The sequence below is a fragment of the Podarcis filfolensis genome (assembly GCF_964270895.1).
Source record: "Podarcis filfolensis genome assembly, chromosome: 4".
NCBI lineage: Eukaryota > Metazoa > Chordata > Lepidosauria > Squamata > Lacertidae > Podarcis > Podarcis filfolensis.
In genome coordinates this window covers 68,155,379-68,172,642 of record NC_139607.1, presented here as the reverse complement: position 1 = coordinate 68,172,642, position 17,264 = coordinate 68,155,379, and positions in this window count along the sequence as shown.

The window sequence follows — 17,264 nt, the reverse complement described above, 5'->3', positions numbered from 1 at the left end:
CTGAATTTACAAGTGGAAGAAGGAGAAAATGAGGGAATCCAAAATTAACAAATTAACCAATCCCACATAAAAGGAGACCTGCTTGATCAGACCAAGGACTTGTATAATAAAGGCTCAGGAAGCAGATGAAGTAAAATAACTTTGCCTGAGACCAAGGAGAGCTGTTGCCAGTCAGAAATGCCCCCAATTTGCATTTTGTGTGTATGCTTAATTCTAATCTTATTTCAGTCGTATTGTCTGTCCTTCTGCCCATCCTTTTCTGTCTATCTTGCATATGTCCTTTCTTTCTTTTTTAAAAAAGTAGCTTGGCGATGTTCTGATGTTAACAGGCTCCACGCTGTGCCTTTCTTCAGCTGCTAATTTCTTCCCCAAAAGATGCTCTGGAATGCTCAAGAGCAAACCAGGCCAGATTATTTTCTGCTTCGTTGACAATGCTCCTTTGTGCTGCACCTGTCACATTTCTATCTGTCACCCAGTAGTTAAAAATCAACAGCAGCCAACCCAAAATCGCAATATACAGGCACGGCCAGCTGAACAGACTTTCAGCCGAACGAGAACAATCCCCAGTCCCCCCCGCCCCCCTCCACCCACTTCAGTTCCTTTTAATACTAAATTATGCCATCCCTAGCCAGATTAAGGCCACCCCATTGTGCCTTAGGCTGAAAACGGAGTCTAAAGAGCAACAGCAGGTGGAGGTGGAGTGCAAAAATCGTTACTACTGATGGCTGGCCACCTGTGCAGCTGGAGGAATTTTAAAGATGAAAGGATTCTGGGAGGGAGGGAAGGAGAGAGAGAGAGAAAAAAATCTGGCTGTGAAAATGTGCAAGACTTGGACATGTTGAGGATTGATTCCCCCCTAGTGTGTGTGCGACAATACAGTTAAGTGCTTCCTCTGATGTCTTCCATTAGCTTCGGGCTGCAATCCTAAGCATATTTACTTGGAGACAAATCCCATGGAACTCAATGTGATGTATGTCTGAAGAAACGTGGTCAGGATCAGGCTATTAAAGAAATGGCAATCATGCATCTTTGGGACTGAGCTGCACCGAATACAGCCGGACTTACTTCAGGCTGAACACACAGAGGACTGAGCTGTCCTTCTTGCTTGTTTCATTCATTTATTTATAAGTCTCTATGCAGATTATAAAACTTCACTCTGCCCTTCTGATGCATATGCATTATTTGAGGCAATTTACATATGTTCGAATTGCAACCTCGCAACAGAACGTCGACATCAATAAAATATAACAAATAAAGTCATGAGATTTTTTTTAAAAAAATCAAATGTTATCTACACAGCAAGGATTTTTTAAAAAAATAATAATTATGGTAGGTGTTCTGAAGTTGGTTTCAGGACTTATTCCCACTGGCCCCATATTATTGACTGACTAAGCAAAACTTAAATAATAAAAAGATGGAGCCACACGTCTGATCAGTCTGAGGAACTTTTGAAACTTGGACTTCCTGACATTCTGCTGCAATCATTTCTCAGGAAATAACCTGAGCGGCTGTTGGGGATGCAATTACTGTGAGCGAAATACTTGTGACGAAAGGAATGCCTTGGGGATGTGTGACTTTGGGCGCAGGGCACTGGCAGCAAAAATGCTCCCCAGCTGCCAGAGCACAAGCGGATCGTCTCATAGTGTAACAGAGGACTGAAGTGTGTCATCTGTTCCTCCCTCCCTCCCTCCCTCCCTCCCTCCCTCCCTCCCTCCCTCTGTGTGTGTTTCTGCACTAACACACAGCTGCACAGAGAAGACAGCACAGCACTGACATACTGTGTAAGAAGTCAGAATTTAAACAAACAGCATCTTGCTTGCTTTTTTGTCAATTTTTTTTTAATAACCACATTTGTCAAATTTTGGCAATAGGACCCAGCTGTACAATAGAGATCTGGATTTCCCACAGTTGCAGTTTGGTTGGCGCAAAGGTTCGGTGATGCAGTGTGCAGCTGTTGCTCCTTGCATTTTGCAAATGGCAGCTTTCGTAACCGGCTAATCAGTGCACCAGGAAGAAGGCTAATCGAGTGGCATCACTTTCTCTGAGCTTATGCCCCCCTCCCTTTTGTTGCATCAAATGGTACATAGTGGCAAAATAATATTCCACAAGATGTGCCTTTGAGATACGTGACTTTCAACACAGGGGCACCGACAGTGTAATGCTTTACAGCTGCCAGAACACAAACAGGACTTCTCACAGCGTAGCAGAGGGCTGGAGTGTGCCGTATGTTCTGCGTGGCCAGGGCTGGCAGGGACCTTTCTGGGCAGCCAGCTTGGCATCAGCTCTGAATCAGAAGCGGAGTCATAGCACTTGGTAACAGAGGGCATCATGTTAACACATGCTGATGAGCAACCTCCTTCTATGTGGGCCTTTGGCAGACACACACACACACACACACACACACACACACACACACACACACACCATGAAGAGCAGCAGAGGGAAATCTGCAACTCCACTGGTGTGGGGGGTGAACAGATGGAATCAATACAGTTGCTGGGTGACTTGCACAGAATAGATGCTCTAATCCAATATATCTCGCCCCTGACAAAACCCTGTTCCAGAAAAAGAAGAAGGCCCTGCTGGCACTATTTGGTCTTCCTCTTGATTCACTTGATATTCAGTTATGGAAACCACTATTTAAAATGAGAGGAGTAATAGCTGCACAAGGCAGCATGTGCTCTCTGAGCCAAGGTCTCCCCCTAAGAGGCTATGGCCATATGAAATCTTCATCCGTTATGCACTGACAATTTGATAAGTAGAAAGCTAATGTGACTTTTAATCTGTGTTTAAAAGGTAAAGGGACCCCTGACCGTTAGGTCCAGTTGCGGATGACTCTAGGGTTGCAGCGCTCATCTCGCTTTACAGGCCGAGGGAGCCAGCGTTTGTCCGCAGACAATTTTTCCTGGTCATGTAGCCAGCATGACTAAGCTGCTTCTGGTGAACCAGAGCAGTGCACGGAAACGTCGTTTATCTTCCCGCCGGAGCGGTACCTATTTATCTACTTGCACTTTGATGTGCTTTCAAACTGCTAGGTTGGCAGGAGTAGGGACCGAGCAATGGGAGCTCACCCCGTCGTGGGGATTCAAACCGCCAACCTTCTGATCAGCAAGTCCTAGGCTCTGTGGTTTAACCTACAGCACCACCCGCGTCCCTTAATCTGTATTTACTCTACTGTTATTTTAACTTTTGGAAGGTCTTAAATTATAGCTGTTACAATTTCTTATTGATAACTTTACTGCTTTATCTTTTTCGCAAACCATTTTGAGGGTTTTATTTTTACAATCAGGTGGTATATAAATCTTAAGAAATAAATAAATTTATGAAATAGAAAGCAAGGATGCTCTTCCTTGTTTAAATCTATGTAACCCTGCCCACTGCTCGCCACACAAATTGCACATCTCAGGCCAACATAACTAACGCTTTATAGTTTTTTATCTTGAAAAACTTTACTGATTTTTATAATAAAGCAAAGATACATTTTTTGTACACAATAATACAAAAATGATGCAGGTGTGGATGGCAGGAAGGGAATAATAATAATAATAATAATAATAATAATAATAATAATAATAATTTTATTTATACCCCGCCCATCTGGCTGGGTTTCCCCAGCCACTCTGGGTGGCTTCCAACAAAAGATTAAAAATACATTAAAACATCAGTCATTAAAAACTTCCCTAAACAGGGCTGCCTTCAGATGTCTTCTAAATGTCTGATGGTGTAGAAAAGGAAAAGGGGGAGAACAGTAAATAAATAAATAAATAGGTGCAATGCATCTTTTGTAATGGAAGTCCAAATTAAGATAGAAAGCTTATGTCTTAGGTTATTAGCAACATACCTTCCCTACAGAACACATACCCAGACCACATCAGACTGAACCAGCAGAGGCCAATGGACTTTTGCTGCTGGCACCACTAACACTTATGAGGTATCACACCAATCATGCATCAGGTACACATGCCCAACTCCACTTTTCTTCTCACTGCTACCATCTTCTCCTTGGGCTGGAAGAACATCAGTGGGGAAAAGAACTTTGAATCCTAGCATGGCACTTTCATAATCCTAATAGCCTAACACAGGAAGAAACTAATGGGATTAAAAAGAACATCATTGTCAGATCATGCTTTTCAGCTCAGGGGTAAGTACAGAAGTCAACAGAGGTGGAGATGTCTCACATTGACACAGTTTCTAGTTTAGGACTCTGGAATTTTCAAGGTGACCCGCTGAATTCCTATTGGTTCATGCACATTTGTGTCATCCCATAGAATTATGGCATGTGGATGGTGCTAATCCAGTCCTAAGTTTTCCATGAGCAGAGATAGAATCATGTTGACCTGTTCTTGCCATACATGACATCTCCCTAGGGGTCACATACAGAAGTTGTCAGCATGGCCATCATAGGACCTTATCATGACTGTGACAGGCCTGTGACACAAACTCCTCTGCAGCCTCTCCAGTCTTCAGGAGCCAGGAAAGACTAACCTCTCTATTCTTAATCTGATGGAGTCCTGAAAAAGCAAGGCAGGAAGGCCCAGCACTATAAATAAGGGCTCTTGGAAATAAGAGGAAACAAGTGGAACTTGCAGCAAAGTATTGCAGCATGGAGTGCTCTTGTTAGTTAGTTATGCCTCCTTCACCACCACCCATCATTTTCCACTACAGCCACCACACATGCTCAGCCATCACTGGATTCCCCACCTCAAGGTATTTCTTCTGCTAAATATATTTTGGCACTGCTGCTACCCTGAGGATTCCTCAAAGCCAGTGTGGTGTAGTGGTTAAGAGCGGTAGACTCGTAATCTGGTGAACCGGGTTCGCGTCTCTGCTCCTCCACATGCAGCTGCTGGGTGACATTGGGCTAGTCACACTTCTTTGAAGTCTCTCAGCCCCACTCACCTCACAGAGTGTTTGTTGTGGGGGAGGAAGGGAAAGGAGAATGTTAGCCGCTTTGAGACTCCTTTGGGTAGTGATAAAGCGGGATATCAAATCCAAACTCTTCTTCTTCTTCTTCTTCCTTCCCCTTCTGTTGTGTTATTTTTTGTTAATAAGGAACAGCACTCAAAGTTCAAGCCCTGGATATGTATGAGATGTAGCTGATTGAGATAGCTATGTTCATCTCAAACATATTTCAAGGTCGCAGGAGCAGATTAGAGATCTTCACCCCACTTTGCCCCAGTTGAACCTAGTGCTGTTTCAGAAACCACCAGTTTCAGCAAACAGATGTGGTCAGCATATAAAATGCAGTTCTGCTCTTTCTTGGGGAACTTCCCGGTTGAAAAGCGAAGTTGGCATCAGTTCCGCTGGGCCCCAAGCACAGCTACTTCTGGTTGCCGTCACTAAAAACAGTAGAGATGGGAAGCCTGTAACAGCTTTGCAAGGACTGCAAATGAGCTGTTTTTCCCAAAATAGCAACACTGCCGTCCATGTGGCATCAGTCCAATTTACCGTACTGAAATCAGCTTGTATGGAGGAGAAAGCAAACATTTCTGCTGGCAAATAAGTTAGTTTCATTTTTAAAAAAGGAACAAGCCACCCTAACGTGTAACAAACATATGGAGAACTACAAGACATGTCCCACTGCTGCCTGGAACCCAGGTCCACTTGATCTAAAGACCTCCTGTTTCATCCAAGATGCATAAGAGTTGTCAGCGGCTGCTCAGGAGTAAGGAAAAGGTACACAGCTATTGAGAGGCAGTGCAAGCAACACTATGTGTTGAGAAAAACAATCCAAGCTAACAGGAAATACAGGACTTCCAGGATGACTATGTTAAACCACCAATGTTCTCTCCCACCCAACCTGCTTGGGATTGGGTTCTAGATTCCTGAGCTGCTGGATTCTAGATTCCAAAGCTTTCAGGTCAGGATAAACCAAACATACCGGCAACAGCACCCTGACTCTGTAGCAGGAACGGGGTAGCAGTGGTCCTCCAGCTGTTGCTCAACCACAATATTCATCATCCTTAACCACTGGCCATGCAGGAAGGAGATCATGCAAGTTGGAGTGCAACAACATTGGGGACAAGGGCCTGATCCGATGCATGTTTACTCAGGAAAGTCCACTGAATTCAGATTCCCAAGTAAATGGGCACAAGACTGCAGCCTCATCCTGCGCGTGTTTATTCAGAAGTGAGTCCCGCTGAATTCAGCCTGAAGCATTCATGAGTTCATCGCCAAGCAAGCCTGCCCAAGGGTTCGGCCTAAGACGGGCTTTCGCCACCCAGTTTCCCTAATAACACCAAATGCTCAGTGCATTATTTTCTTCTCCCATTTGTCTAGGTAATCTGAGCTGGATGATCACCTTATCCCACCAACATGCGGCCGCCTAGAATATTTCATTATTGCAGAGTGACAAAAATAGTTCTTAATTTTATTAATCATATGGATTGAATCCCTTCCCCTCAGACACAAGCACTGGGCATGAACTTAATCTGAAGTGACTGATTTAGCTTTAATGCTGCTTCTGTTTCCCACATTGATCCATCAGTGGAATAAATGACATGGATAATTGCTTTTTTAGAGCAGGCTTTTCTGCTGCTATGGCTGAGCCCACTGTTAAGCTTGTGCTTTTACAGAGCACTGTGTCTATTTGTTGGCTCAATAATGAGGAGGGGGGAAGACTCTGGTGCACCATTGTGCCATCTTACTGCTCTGTGGATGTGCAAAGCTATTTGCAAAGCCCGGATAGCAAATACAAAGTCATATACAGCTCTAGATGCAGCAGCAGTAATTACATCTATAGATCAAAGGCACAATAGGGCTCAGCTGTTTTATGGGCCTCGGCAATTACAAAATTGACAACAGTAGCAAGCAATTGTAGAGCTGCCTCTATTGATGAAATTACATTAAATGACACTTCCATATGAAATCTCACATAGACGGGCCTTGCACCTTAGTCCCAGTTAAGAGAATTCCTACCAGATGCCGGAAGAAGCTTTATATAGCATCCCCAGATCTGCTATAGCAGCCTTTACGAGGGAGAACATTTCCCTGCATCAACATCATAAAGGTGCATTTTCATGTTTTGTCAACTAGACTCCGTTGGCCTCTCTCTCATTATGAAACTGGCCCTGGGTCGCCTTACACAAAAGATTCCCACCGATTTCATCAAGTGCGAGCTCACAATGGCAGCCAATGGTAACAATTGGATGCAGGGCAGGGAAGCTGCTTCTCAGATGTTAAAAGTCTCCAGGGAGATAAACAGAGAAGGGCTCAAGACCTATGGAAAAAAGCTTGCCTGGCATTGATTGAGCTCTAAAGCGCCAAGTCAAACCTTTGCCACCAATTTATATTAGCAGTTTTCAAGGCCACTAAGGGCCCCCTCCATACTGGGCTTGTATTTTTTCCAGGGAGGGAGGTATTCTGCAACATGTCCTTGGTGCAGTTAGAGTGCCCCAGTGATTTATTCTGGACCATCCACACATCGTTCTGCTTTGTTGGTTGTGCACTGATGCTTCCCCAACGTTATCTCTTTACTGCCATCTGGAGGGGCACTCTTGCATTATAGCGCAACAAAAGAGGAATTGCAAATAAACGGGAACATTGTGGTATAAAAGGTTGCAGGATTTCAGCACCAGTTTACCAACTGGGATCAAAGCAGTAGGTCCGCCCTGAAACATTTGCAGGCGCAGGAAGTAGCGAAAGTGGGATCATGTATAACCTTCATGATACCATCATGAGTACATGTGTCATGAGTGCACAATGGAAAAGATATTTGGAAGGGCCTTTGCTATGTCAGCTTCTACAAAATGGGGACAATCATACTGACTGAGACAATATATGTGTAAAGCACTAGACATCTGCTAAATATTATTTTAAGTGGTCTGACTTTTCCAACATTCAGAGTATATTATTGTTAAAAAGACAAGACTGTGATTTAGCCTGCTCAGCCTTAGCAGAGGAACATAACTGTGTCCTATAATACAGGAGATGGCTGAAAGAGAAGGGAATGGCTCCACCCACTGTCTGCACAGGACCTCCGAGGGAACACCCCAAGGTTATGTAGCCCTTGATAGGAAAAAAAGCCCCCCACCCCTGGAATATAAGATCAGAAGTCTGGAGCAGCCTTCCCGGCTGGCATTTGATGCTCACATTTGACTCTTGCAACATATCACAGGCTTGGATCTTTCACCGCTTTCTGCTTTGAAAAATGTAGGTAGGCAACATTTCATTGCTATCTTGCCATTTCTCCACTGCTTGCCCATGCAATTTATTTAGTTAGCAAGATTTCTATACAGCATAATCAACAAAAAGAAAACTTTGAGGTGTTTGCATAATATAAAATATCAATTTTAAAAATATCAACAAAAGCAAATGTTAAAAACAGTAGACATAGTGTTATCAAAGTATAGATTTAAAACCATGCAAAATCAGATTACAGCCCTGTGCACACCATACATTAAAAGCACATGACATCCCCCAAAGAATTATGGGAAGTGTAGTTTACCTCTCACAGAGCTATGATTTCAAGCACCCTTAGCAAAATACTTCCCAGGGGAAGCTGTGTACTTTAAATGTATGGTGTGTGCACAGCCAAAATATATGGGTAGTCTTGCCTAATCAAAAAGGGTTTTAGCTCGAGTCAAACCCGAAACAATGAATAATTTCATCACATTGCCTAACAAATGTTATGCAATGTTAAGCTAAGCAGTGGTGGTATGGTGCAAGTCATTAAAAGTTATGTGTTCCAATAATTACCTCACATGCAAATCAATTTGAGCTGTGCACTTGGGAGAAAACTGTGCCAATGTCACAGAGCTGGAGGTGCAGCTGTCAAGTACCACCATTCAAGTGCTTAACATTTCCCTGAAGTGAAGCAACAGCTGTATGCTAGGAGGCCTATGCAGCTGTATAGCAGGACAGAGAAAACCTATGACTTTAAAATTTTAATATTTTAATCTTTCGAAAGCTTATTTCTATAGTAACCTGGTATTCGGGTTTGGTTTTTTTAACATAAAAGTAAGACTTGATATTTGCATTTTTGTAGGCTCAAAATGAGATACTTGCAAATGAAAAAACCTGTAGCTCTCCATTCTGCTACTGCCATTGTGTTCCGAAATACAGCTGACTTTGGGTTTTAGTACATTTAGTTTTAGGAAGATAGGAAATGGCTTTGTTGAAATCAGGTCTGAATATACATCCATCTAGCCAATTTCAGGGGTTCAGCCTGAGGGGGGGGGGCAGGACAACAGATGCATGCCCCACCCCAAACATCCTCACACATACGAGCTCAACTTCAGACTTACGGTACCTGTGCTGGGCATGAAAGCATGAAGGGGCCTTGTAAGTAAGTTCAACTCAACCCCCTTAGAAGTATTCTCTCACAGGGTTCCAAGTTACAGGAAGACTTCCAAGCATGAGCACACCTTTGGGCAATAAAGATTCTGTCTTACTTGTCAATTCCTAATCTGTGTTTGTTTTTTGCTTATGGCATCCAAAGTAGCCATAAGCCACCAGTCTCCATTCTCCAAATCTATACAGGGCAAATAGGCAGTTATTTCTATCTTTGCAAGAGCCGTTTTCTGTCATGCACAGGGTCATAACATTTGAGGGAGCTGGGTACGTTTAGCCTAGAGAAGATGAGACCACGAGGTGATGGAATAGCCACCCTCAAATATCTGAAGGGCTGTCAAATGGAAGGCAGAGCAGACTTGTTTCCTGCTGCTCCAGAGCGTAGGACCTGAACCAATGGATTCAAGTTATAGGAAAGGAGATTCCGACTAAACATCAGGATGAACTTTCTGACAGTAAGAGCTGTTAGACAGTGGAATGGACTCTCTCGGAAGGTGGTAGACTCTTCACCAGAGGCTTTGAAGCAGAGGCTGGATGGCCATCTGTCAAAGATCTGTAGCTGTGCTTCTTGCATTGCAGGAGGTGGGCCCTTGCGGTTCCTTCCAGCCCTACAGTTCTATGATTCTATATGTGCTCAGTATATTTAGACCCAAATAGAAGAGGTCAATGTCTCCCCTTCAGATGTTCTGTGGTCCAAGAGTTAACACTGATTTTGTGAAGGAAAGTCAAGGCTCTCCAATCTACAGCAAAATGTTTGGCTGCTTTCAGAACCTTGAGATAATCTCCCTCTATAACCAGTATCCACTCGCTGATAAGCTAGGTCTCAGAAGCACAGACCTTCTCATATCCAAAACAAATTATTTGAGAACAGTGCAGATAGAAATGAAATAATAACATTTCAAGAAGCCCCATTTCCATGCTAACTCTTTCATGCCGTACCTCATGAAGCAAATAAAAAATGCTGCACCTCATTGCACCTTCTCATTTTATGAAAATCAAGTGGCAAAACAAGACGCCCAATACACGCATGCCCTATCTGGAAATGTAGTGATAGCGAAAGAAGGAAAAAGGCCTATCTAGTTCAGCCCTGCTGTCTGAAGGCCAGTCACACATCTTGAGGAAGCTACAAGTAGGAAATGCATCACAATAGGCCTTTCTTGTGGTTGCCTCCCAGCATCAGGTATCCAGGGGCATATTACCTCTGAACTTAAAGATACAATATAGAAGTAAAATAAAATTATATGGTTATGGACCTAGTTAAGAGCTTGGAGACACCATATACCCATCATGAGCTGACAGCCTTATTCTTGTCAGATTCCGTTTCAAAGCTAAGCATGTCGGTGTCTGTCACCTTATTCTGTGGTAGCAAATTCCAGTTTGCTTGTTTATTTAATGGAGACGTATTTCCTTTGATCTAGTCTGAAACTTCAACCACTCAGCCACACTGGGTGACCCCGAGTTCTGCTATCACAACAAATGGGGAAAAAACCTCTTTAAAGTCAGCAGGGAACATTGTACATTTTTGTGCCATCATCAACACATACAATCGGCGGAGCTGCTTGCTTGTGGTCAACGCTGTCAAGTGCTTGTCCTTGTAGCCACACTGATGGGAATATTGCATTTCTTCACAGCCAGCGCTCATAACCTTCTACAGCACAGGTGGAGAGCTGTGTTTCTTTGGCTAAGAGCGTTGCCTCTGTGCTGTGCACAGACTCCAAGAACAGAGGTTGCCGACTGTGGAACAGTACCAAGACCAGGGAAAAGCAGGGGGAACTATGTCTATGCAAGTCGTAGGAACATAGGAAGCTGTCTTCTACCAAGACAGTTCTCTGGGGTCTATCTCCCTCGGTGTTTTCCAACCTTGGGTGCCCAGATGTACCTAAACTACAATTCCCATCATCCCTGGCAATTGGGTAAGCTCACTGGGGATGATGGCAGTTGCAGTCCAACAACATCTGGGGATCCAAGATTGAAGAACACTGATTCTTGCTCAGAAAAATTTTAGTAGTAGTAATAAGAAGTTACTACTTGTATTCCACCCATTGCCCCAATTATTCTTGGAGGCTTCCAACAACAATAATAATTAAAAACACAGCAAGACATTCATCATTAAAAGCTTCCCAGTACTTGCATAGGCTGGCAGCAGCTCTCCTGGAGATGCAATTCATTGAGTCTGCGGCCTTCTGCATGCAAGGCAGATGCTCTACCACTGAGCTGCAGCCCTTTGTCAAGTCATACTTGGGCACGGTAAGCCACACAAACGCCAGTGATGTTAGATCAAAGCTACACAATAACCCAGGGCTCAAGAAACGCAATGTGCTAGATGAGAAACAGAAAGCGGTAGCCATTTGTCACCGAAAGGCTCCAGCAAGAAAAGATCCAAATCATTTAAGGACAGATACATTCATGAAAAAGTGGGAGTATAAGAAACCAAAGATTCATTAATGCCCAGTTTACTCTTAGCCAGATCACATCATTAGATGTTAAGAGTCAAGCAGACCTGGAATCCTCTACCTCTGCAGCTGAATTCACATCTCCAGCACAGAATGGGGAAAAGCCCAAGTGTCATGTTTCATTATGAAAGACAACCATTATCATGTATATTTCAGATTATTTATGATGTACTTCACTTTGCACTTACATTAAGGCTCAAGTGTGTGCGCACATACGTTTTAATCTTCAATTTAGAACCCCAAGTGTGATTTGCGCTATATATACATTTGCCCACACAAGCTGTCCAAAATTCTACAAATGCACACTCAGACGGACTGACATAATGGATTAACTGGGGGCCAAATGAGACACAGCAGATTTATTAGGGGTTTTTTGTTTGTTTGTTTGTTTTACTAATTAGAATCTACAGGCTTTGAAAAACTGTGGAAGAGGCGCTCTGGGAGAAAGTGTTGAATCCTTTCCCTGGTGTAAATCTCCCACCGCCAGCTGCTACTAGCCCAACTGGGATGGATGAGAGAGACCAGAAAGAGCATATTTATCTGTCTTCCCTTCCTTTCCCCTCCTCTCCTCTCCCCAGAGGAGCGAACATGGAAAATCTGGATCACAGATTTGGGCTGGCTGTGCGCAGTCCACTTTTATAGTATGCAGCAATTCTGGTGATTTAGTCTGCTAAAGAATCTGCGGCTGCTTTTAACATAACCTTTTATGGACTTGTAAGCATAGCCTTGCAAAATACACAATGAATTGAACTGATCTGGTTAAGAAGGCACTTAATCATCCATGCAACACATGCTTGCAGGTTTTCTGCTCAAAATTCATTTTTTCTATATAGGGTGAGATTTGGTATTCAGAATACCTAAGCAATCACTAATAATATATAAGAATAAGAAGAATCATCATAATCTAGTACTAGTGATTAAGGAGAATGGCTGGAAACAGGTGCACAGCTGGTCTTAGAGCATCCAATGACTGCTAGGAAGTTACTCAGTATGTCATGGGGTGGAAATCACCAGAGACCCATCATCAGCTACTACTTCCCCCTAAGACTTGCCATTTAATTCTTGTTGCTCAACCAAGTTTGGGAATAGTAGTAGTAGTAGTAGTAGTAGTAGTACCCTGCCCATCTGATTGGGATGCTCTAGCCACTCTGGGCAGGGACCACTGAAACAAGCTATAGTTGGCTTTAGTTTAGAAAAATACACCATGATCCTTACATCAGCTATTAAGGTACCTTAGCTCTAGTTCATTCTATTGTGTAGAGATATTTTAAGCTTGGAGTGGTGCACCTCTGCACATTCAAGTACGGCAGAGGAAGGAGAGATGCTTCCTTACAAGGAACTTTTTTTAATCATCAGATGATTCTCCAAACTCATTAAGAAACTTCTTTCTGACAGTAAAATACAACCACATTTAATGCAGATACGTGACAGCAACATTAGTCTAAATACAACAATGGAGCTCAAGAGTGAACGTAATGAGCAAGTTTGTGTAATGAAAGTGGGAGGATTTAAGTAGGCAGCAAAAAAAGAAGTTTGAAAATTAATTCCTGAAATTAATTCAATTACTTAGCATGTATTGTGGTTTAATCCACAAAAGTTTTAATACAAGCAATGGAGGGGAGAGACTGAACGAAGGCACAAAAGCGGTAAATGACTTGCCAAGCAACACACACCCTGAATGGATGGATATGGCTGTGGCCCCACTGCATCCCAATTTAGGAAACAGCCCAAGACATTTAGATACCAAATCAGAAAATCACAATAGACCCTCTTATGTGGATGAAGATGTAGACTAAACCATTGTCAATCTGCTGCCCTTTAATGGTTTCCAAAATCTGTTGTTTGACACAGGCAGCCTGCCTGATGTTAAGGCCAGCCTTGCACCAATTGTGTTTGACCAGATGAGCTACTTGGCCATGTTAGGAACATCTGATGCACATGATTCACCACTTCACTGTCTATTGCCACAGAAGGAGTGAGGACATAGAGAGCCCACGCCCTGCAGTTCATACAAACTGTTTCATTGTAGGAAATGGCCTTCACATATGTTGCTTTTATCATTATGTGAAAGTATTATTGGGTGGGAAAGTTTGCATGCTGAGAACTCGCTTAATGATCACCAGAGAACTAGTCATGTGAATTCAGCCCCAAGTCATTGCTGACCTACACTTGGCACCATTTAAACTCTACTGAAGTCAGCTGAGCTACAATCCAAAGAGATGTGACCTAAGCACTGAAGCAAAGGATTGCTTGTAGTCCAGAAACTACCGGTACCTCTTTTTTAAGCGCTACATCAACAAGAATGCTTTCTTGCTTGAATCTCCAACCAATGATTGCTTAAAGGAACAGGACATGGTACTTTCAACTGAGCAACTATAAGAGACTAGGAAAATCAACAGCAGCTGGATGATGTCAGTTTTCCTGGAAACCTCGTGGTAAAAAAACAAACAAACCCAGACAGAGGAATGTGTTGGGGAAAACCCACTATATGAAAGGATCCAGGAAGCAAAATTATAAATGGCTAACAATGAAGCACATTGTTTCAGTGGACACACCTCACTGTTAGGCAAGTCACATGAATTTCAGTTACTTTGGAAGTGTTAATTTGTTCTGAACACTTGCAGCCGCTACACGACCTCCTACACCAATCCTAAAACTTTTCTTGCTGCAAGGATGTAATCTATATAAGTGAAATAGGTTTTCTAGAAAGCACACGCAGCACCCAGCCCAAATTGATTAAGGAAGCTATTGCAAGGTTAAGACAAGTTCCCAGCAATGTCAGAATTTGCATGCAGATAATCAAGAGAAATTTGAATTTTTTACTGTACATAAGGGTTTAAAAAGAAGCCTTTAGTGCATTAAAAAAGGCCTTTAAGATAGCAATGCTGAGCACACTTAGCTGGAAGCCCAACTGCAAAAATGTCTGACTACATTCAGGGCGGGGGGGCGGGGGATGACAGCAGCCTAAAATCACCAATAATATTACATTAATAAATCAAGTGCAAAATACATCACAAATCAGTATATTAGATAAATACATTGACAGAAATGACTCACCTCTCAGTGAAAGCTTGAGTTTTAATGGATGAGTTTTAAGCAAGTGTCTAAATGCTTATACCAGTGTTCTTCAACCTCAGGTCTCTGGGTGTTGGATTAAAACTCCCACCATATCCACCCATCGTAGCTGTGATGGCCTGGGACTCGGGTTCGGATTCGGAGCCAGAGGAGTCTCAGGCCGCACCGGATCCTTTGCCCCAGGCGCTATCTGAACCTAGTCTGGGGCCTGATTCTGAAGAGCCCCAGTCTGCACAGGTTCCCCTGCAACAAGCACCAGCTGGGCCGAGTCAGAGGCCTGAGCCTGCCCTGGTTCCAGATGCGAGGATTACCTCGTTTCCTTTAGCTGGGCAATCACTTACAGCTGCTCCACTACCAATTGGGTCAGGAGAGGCTGAGGTGGCCTCTGGGTCTAGTAACCCATCGACATCTCCCGAGCTGCAGAGACTGAGGTCTGAGAGAAGGAGAGACTTGAGTACTTGCAGGAGGACTGCTCGCCTTTGGGCGAGACAGGGAGGTGAGTCACTGGGGGATCAGGACCAGCCGTTACTCCGATAGAGATAAGACTGCTGGACCCCGCCCCAGGCTGCAGGAGCAACGTTGCTGTTTGCCAGAACCTGCCTGTGATCCTGTGCCTGACCTTGCCTGGTTTCCTGCCTTGTGAACTGCCTTGGCTCTGTCGGACTGACTCCTTGCGGAACCCTTGGACTCGGGACCGGACCTAGACCACATTAGTCGGGTTACCCCTGGGCCCTGCACAGTAGCCAAAGGTCAAGAACAAAGTGGGTTGAATTCCTGCAACATCTAAACACACTGGCCTATAATGTAGGCACCTTCCTAATGTTCATTGGGAGAATATTCCAAAAGGCAGGGGCCACCACACTAAAACTTCTAAACCAGGGGTTAGCAACCTTTTTCAGCTGTGGGCTGGTTCACTGTCCCTCAGACCATGTGGTGGGCCAGACTATATTTTGAAAAATAAATTTTAAAAAATAAACGAATTCCTATGCCCCACAAATAACCCAGAGATGCATTTTAAATAAAAGCACACATTCTACTCATGTAAAAACAGCAGGCAGGCCCCACAAATAACACAGAGATGCATTTTAAATAAAAGGACACATTCTACTCATGCAAAAACACGCTGATTCCTGGACCGTCCGCGGGCCTGATTGAAAAGGCAATCCGGCCCATGGGTCTTAGGTTGCGTACCCCTGTTCTAAACGGACACGTATAGGATTGCACTGTAAGTGTTAGGCGAGTTTGCCAAAGAATGTGTAGATTGATTCTGAGCACAATCCCTTCCCTGGTTGTAGCTCTCTAGGTTGCTTTCTGGCGCATGTAACCATGTTTAGAACAAAGGAACAATGTTAATCCACTTTTTAAAAACCTTTTTTTAAAAAAAGAAATAGGTCTGATCAGCCAAACTATCCTGATCTCACCAGCAACTAATAATCTTTCCTCCACTTTTACAGCCCATGCAACCTCAAATAAAGCACAGACAACCATGCAACAGGCTGGCCTGCCCCTCACTTCATGCAAGGCATCAAGACCTCCAGTTGCCAGGGCAAAAGGGCTGTATCACACCTTCACAACAATACTGGGCATTGGGCTCATTACTGGAGCAGTGGGTGGGTGCCAGGCATCTGCCATGGCCTGCCTTTTTCAGCCAGCTACTCTACAGCAGGTGAAACTGGGCAGCTGATGGGGGAACCAAAAGGGAGCAATCAACAGACCCCTCCTCACTGCTTTCAAACAAGCAGTGTGGACTCAGATAGGAGGAAAAACAGCAGCAAGCTCAAGTGAGTTTAATGACAGGTCTCTCTCACATAAGGACATACCCAAGATCGAAATGTTGCAACGCAACGCTCTGCATGTTTGTTGAAAATCAAATCCCACTGACTCCCAAGTGAGCTTCTGTAAGATTGCAGGTTTAATGTATGTTGCTGAAGAGCCAGCAAGGAGTTTCTCAACAGAGCCCAAGGTTATCTTGGACACAGCGGGAGGGATGCTACAGCGTTACATTCATTATCCTCCACAGCTACAGATGCACATTTCATGGTTCTGCTGACAAATCCCATACAAATCAGCCCAGGCATTGCTTCAGAGTCTCTACTTACGTGCCTATCTGTGAAGTCAATTTAGTTGACGAGCCCAAGAGACAGGGTCACTTTTGCAGCAGCTCCCCAGCTGTGGAACCCTCCCCCTCAAAGGTGTACATGGCTTTTATGCTGCAGATTAATAAGTGTTTAATAATAATAAGCAGCTTTTAAAACATCTTTTTCAAACTGTCTTTTGATCAATGGTTTTTCTACAGAACTGCATTACAAAATATAGTTTTTCAGTTGTTTTATTAGTCTCTGAGACTGTTTTAACTGACCTTTATAATAATTTTGATTTATTTTAAACCACTGTATTTACTGTTTTTTATTATATCATGAACTGCCCTGGGTGGGCTATGTCCAA